The following is a 6240-nucleotide window of genomic DNA, read 5'->3' on the forward strand; positions in this document are numbered from 1 at the left end:
CTAGCCCAGGCCACCATTGTTTCTCCTCTGGATTATTGCAATAATCTTCTAACTATTCTGCTCATGATCTTATGATCTGTTCTACATGTTGCTACTAAAGTGGGCTATGACGCTTACTTTCTTAAAGCCCATCAATGTCTTCTCAATATCTTCAAATAAATTCTTAATGCATTAGCATGCCATACCTCATGCATTTCCTGGTCTCCTTCTTACATACCTTATGTTCTGGCTAGAACAAGCTCCCTTCTTTACCTTGAACCTCCATGACCTTTGTTGTTTTTGTGTTTTTCATTTGATTGGAAGAATTTCTTCCTCCTGTTGTCTGCCTTATTATGTAGGAGGAACCTATAAGAGATGTCTTCAGTAAGATAGTCTAACTCTGATGGAATGTTTCCATTAGTCTTCATATAAACTCCTGTATAGCATTAACAAATTTAGTTGTAATTATTATTTTTTTCTTTATTATTTAAAGTATTGCATATGTCTCCTTCCCCCCCCCATTGACCTCTCCCCAGCCACTCCCACCCCCAGCACATGCCCTCACCCTGCTAGTGTCTGTGTCCATTAGTTGCAATTATTGATTGGTATGTTTATCTGACTCACTAGACTCTGAGATAAGGGTTAAAGACTTGTCTTATAAAATGTATACCCATCGTTTTTGTCTAACAAAGCATTTGGAACAGAAAGGAGTAAAAAATGTTTATTACATGAAACTCATAAGCAATGATTAATTATCATATGCTCAAATATAGCACATGTAGGGAGTTACTAGGGCCAAGCCTTACTTTAAAAAGGAGAATTACACAATTCATTTTGTTAAGGAACAACATAAGACATTTTATAATTGAGATATTGTATAGTACTGACTGAAAGTCTATAGCAATTCAGAAGAAGATTTGAAATTAGGGAGGTACCTCTTTCCTTTAGAAATAATGATTATTTATGAAGGGCCAGCAGCAATTGAATATTTGCCATCCAGCAGCTGACACAGTACTCATTGTAAATCATACTTAATAAACCCAAGTCCTTTTTAAAAGTGAAGGTGTTTGGTATTATTTAGGGAGAAATACCATCCCCCCAGGAGATTGACTCAAGGAAAGTACTTAGAAACTGAATCTAAATTCCTATGAGTATTAGGAGGCAGAATTCTAACTGGCTGGGATGTTACAGGTTTGGAATACATTCCCGCCAAAACATAAGATGGCTCTGTCTTTTGGTTTTGTTCCATCCACCAAAAGGGTGGATTACAAACAAATATTTGGTAATACACAGTTACAATCGGCCCGAGTTTACACGTTTCCCGCACTCCACCGCAAATCTATATGAACCGAGTTAAAGACGGCTCCCGCGGAGTACGCGCAATTCACGCGAGCCGACTTAACTCGTTTCCCGCACTCCAAGTGTTAAGGGAATACATATCAATTATTTTTATTGAGAAGAAAACACACTTGCTTTTTATTTAACCAGTCAAAATTTGGATAAATCACTATGGATATTTGGTGCTACCCATTTGGTTGCCTTTCCCAGGCCAGCACTACCAAGTCTCCCCTTACACTCAAACAGAATGTGATACCAGTGGTTTTCTTGTTTCTAGCATGCACGCTCTGTAATAATATAGCATAATCTACAGAAATGTTTCCCTCCACTATCAGTAAGCTAACTGAGAAGCTACATGTCTTTCCCCAAAAATGATTCTGAATGGCCCCCAACCACCCCTACAGTGAATTAGAAGTAATTGCATTCATTTTAAAAAGTATTTTTTCTAGTAAACTTGAAATAAATTGGAATTGTCTTTACATCACTGATATGCATTGTAGAACACTAAATGGGAGATATTATTCAAGAATATCAAATCAACAAATCTTTATTGAGCATTGGCTATGTGTAAAGTCCTGTTCTTATTTCTGTGTGGGGCATTCAGAAGCATACACCATGGACCTTGCTCTAAACTAAGTTGTTTAGTTAGGTCACATAGAGATCCCTTAACTAGATCAGGGATGGGGGAAGGAGGTAAAGTTGACCCTCAGCTGGTAGTTATGAATAATTAATTGAGGCACTTAAAGAAAAATGACAGAGCAAGCAAGCTATGATAGAAGAATATATAGGCTGGGGAAAGATTGGCTGAAGAGTTAAGAAGGGAATAAAATGAAGATTCAAGGCAGAGGATCCTAGATCAGGGGTGGGCAAACTTTTTGACTCGAGGGCCACAATGGGTTCTTAAACTGGACCGGAGGGCCGGAACAAAAGCATGGATGGAGTGTTTGTGTGAACTAATATAAATTCAAAGTAAACAAAAGGGTACGGTCTTTTTTTTTTTTTTAGTTTTATTCATTTCAAACTGGCTGGATCCGGCCTGCGGGCCGTAGTTTGCCCACAGCTGATCCTAGATGCTTGGTAGTGGGTAATGCCAGGCAGTACCTTCTAAAACAGAAAAGTACATAGAAGAGTTCATGAAGAGAGCAAGGCCTGTGCTGTGGGCTGGGGAAAGGAGGTAAAAAGAAAAATCAAAATTCATAGAGCAGAGTAGTCAGAATGTACTAATTGTGGTGGTGATGAAGGTGCTGACTGCATACACAGAAATGGGTTCTATCAGAAGCAAATGGATTTTATTTAGGGTTCAAACAAAACACAACCTGACTTCTCTAGAAACCAGAATGAGAAACAAAGATAATAGCTCCACCCTAGACTGGGGGTGCAAGTAAAGTGAACCAACCAGAATCCTATCACTTTTGATAAAAGGCCTGTGGATTAAAAAGGAATGCCAATAAAGGGATCCTGAATGGAATCTATCCAGGACTTACATCTGTGTAAAATGAGTGACATGAACTGTACCTGGGAAAAACTTAACTGGTATATAGCACTTAGATTGGACTTTTTTTGTATTAGTGGGAGATTTTGTTATAAATCTAAATTACATGTTGTCCTGGTCATCAGTGGACAAGATGGAAGGAGAAGAATGCTACTAGAAATTCTGGACAGTCTGGTGAAAATGGGGAATCTATTAGTATAACTCTGAATAAAGAAATCTCCAGCGAGCGGCGCTGTGCTGCGGCGGAGCCAGCAGCGGGCAGCCTCTGGCCACCCTGGACCGGCAGCAGCCCAGTCCCCAGCAGCGGGGAAGGGCTGGCTCTGAAGCGGATCAAGAAGGAATTGAGTGACCTGCAGAGGGATCCTCCTGCCCAGTGGTCTGCAAGACCTGTGGGAGATGATCGGTTCTGCCGGCAGGCCACTATCACCGGCCCAAATGACAGTCCTTATCAAGGAGGCATTTTCTTCCTGAACATCCACTTTCCCACAGATTATTTGTTCAAACCCTCAAAGGTTGCTTTCACGACCAAAATTTACCACCCCAACATCCACAGCAACCACAGCATTTGTCTCGACGTCCTACAGTCCCACTGGTCTCCATCACTGACAGTGTCTGAAGTACTCTTATCCATGTGCTCCCTGCTCTGTGAGCCCAACCCTGACGACCCTCTGGTGCCAGAGATAGCTCACACCTACAAGGCCAACTGAGAGAAGTACAACAAACTGGCGAGAGAGTGGACACAGAAATATGCTATATGAGTGCCTTGGAGGTTGCACAGGGAACACTGCTCAAGAAAAGCTGAGCCCCTGGCTGAGCCTCCCATAGGGGGTTCTCTCTTCCATGAGCGAATGATGGTACCACCCTCTCCAGCCGCAGCATGTTGGTGCCGCTCAGTCCGCGTGGCTTTGACACAGTCCCATCCTGATGCCAAAGCAGTAGTCACCGTTAGATCTGCAGCCTCCTCGCTACACTGGAATCAGTCCCTCCACCCGACTCACTGCTGGATTCATGGCGGACAGTTTGCTGTCGCCTCCCCTATCCTGCCTCACTCATGGTGGCATCACTGGCCCTGGCACCACAGAGCTTGGCCCTCACCTTCTGGGACTCAGTGCCAACCTGGGCGTCCAGGGCAGAGCGGGCAGGCTTTCCTCACATCCTGTCTGTCATAAACCATATCCGAAGGAGTCTCAACTCATCCCAGGAGGCTCCAGGGAATTGGAGAGTGTCCCTTACACCGAGAAGCAGCAAACAATGTTGGGGTAGAAAGCACAGAACACCCAGGAGATGGCTGTCTTTTCAGAAGCAAGACCTGGAGAGATTAGGGTTTTGCCTTTCCATGGGAGAGGTTTTTCACCACCTCCCTCCCTCCACGGAGCCTACACTAAGTCCAGTGTGTGCCACCCACAGACCAGAGCACAGGGGCAGGGAGAGACTTTTATATGTAAATAAAATGTAATTCACCCATAACCCTAAACGATAACTGAAAAAAAAAAAGAAAGAAAGAAATCTCCAGCCCCATCATACATAGCATCTTAGGAATCTGAGATAAGTCAAAGTGGGGAAAACTATTAATCCATGAACACGGTATATTCTTCCTTTTGTTTATGTCTTCCTCTATCTCTTTTTTCAGCATCCTGTAATTTTCTGAGTACAGGTCCTTTACCTCCTTGGTTAAGTTTATATCTAGGTATCTTAATTTTTTTTGTTGCAGTGGTAAATGGGATTTTTTTAAAGTTTTTATTTCTTTGAGTTCATTATTGGTGTATAAAAAAGCCATAGACTTCTGGGTGTTAATTTTGTATCCTGCTACCTTGCTGAATTCATTTATTAAGTCTAGCAATTTTTTGATGGAGTCTTTGTACAATATCATGTCATCTGCAAATAATGACAATTTTACTCTTTTCCAATTTGGATGCCCTTTATTTCTTCTTCTTGTCTGATCACTATGGCTAGCACTTTCAATACTATGTCAAACAGGAGTGGTGAGAGTGGGCATCCCTGTCATGTTCCTTTCTTAGGGGAAATGAGTTTAGTTTTTGCCCATTGAGTATGATGTTGGCTGTAGGTTTGTCATACAAGGCTTTTATTATGTTGAGGTATGATCCCTCTATTTCCACTTTGCTGAGAGTTTTTATCAGGAAAGGTGTTGGATTTTGTCAAATGCCTTTTCTGCATCAATTGATATGATTATGTTATTTTTGTCTCTCAATTTGTTTATGTGATGTATCACCTTTATTGATTTGCGGATATTGTACCAGCCTTGCATCCCTGGAATAAATCCCACTTGGTCATGTAATGCTGGATCTTTCTAATGTAATGCTGGATCTTCCTAATGTAATTCTGGATCTTTCTAATGTACTGCTGGATATGATTTGCTAGAATTTTGTAGAGAATTTTAGCATCTATGTTCATCAGGGATATTGTCCTGTAATTCTCTTTCTTTGTAGTGGCTTTATCTGGTTTTGGTGTTAGGGTAATGCTGGCTTCATAGAATGAGCTTGGAAGTGTTCCATCCTCTTGAATTTTTTGGAATAGTCTGAGAAGGATAACTTTTAGTTCTTCTTTGAATGTATGGTAAAACTCCCCTGTGAAACCATTCGGTCCAGGGCTTTTGTTTGCTGGAAGATTTGTTTGTTTGTTTGTTTGTTTTTAAATATATTTTATTGATTTTTTACAGAGAAGAAGGGAGAGGGATAGAGAGTTAGAAACATCAATGAGAGAAAAACATCGATCAGCTGCCTCCTGTACACCCCCTACTGGGGACATGCCTGCAACCAAGGTACATGTCCTTGACTGGAATCAAACCTGGGACCCTTCAGTCCGCAGGCCGACGCTCTATCCACTGAGCCAAACCAGTTAGGGCTGGAAGTGTTTTTGTTATTACTGTTTCAATTTCATCAGTAGTTATCATCTAGATATTTTATTTTATTTATTGAGTTTATTGGAGTGTACACTTCTATAATATATTAGCTGTATTGTATTGTGTGTTCACTACCCCAAGTCTTCTTGTATCCCCACTTATTTCTCCCTTTACCCTCTTATACCCGCCCCACCCCCTTACCTGGGAGGAATGACTTTATCTGATTCATTTGTTTTGTCACCATTTGTTCAACAAACATCGAGGGTCTGGCATAATGCTAGGGGATGCACATATGTATAATCCTTTCCTTCAAGAAGGTCACAGGTCATGTGGGGAGGTATAGTTGGGAGGAGGCTGCAGGAGAGAGACAGAGAGAGAGAGACAGAGACAGAGAGAGAGAAAGAGAGAGAGAGAGAGACTAAGAAAATTTTAGAGCCTGGAGCTCTATGGGGGTTGACAACCTAAGCACCTGGGGAGATGGGAAGAGGATGATAGCCAGAGAAGGGATAGTATGGTAAATTCTGTGGATTGGAATACAGATAATAAAGTGTACAAGGAAGACAGAGGAGGA

The 6240-nt window shown here is 41.6% G+C and overlaps 1 pseudogene; it reads left to right on the top strand.

Annotated features, from left to right (window-relative positions):
* Positions 1 to 354: 354 nt before the first annotated feature.
* LOC102426222 lies at positions 355 to 3583 on the top strand (annotated as a pseudogene).
* Positions 3584 to 6240: the final 2657 nt, after the last annotated feature.

This window comes from Myotis lucifugus, unplaced genomic scaffold (genome assembly GCF_000147115.1).
Source record: "Myotis lucifugus unplaced genomic scaffold, Myoluc2.0 scaffold_2, whole genome shotgun sequence".
NCBI lineage: Eukaryota > Metazoa > Chordata > Mammalia > Chiroptera > Vespertilionidae > Myotis > Myotis lucifugus.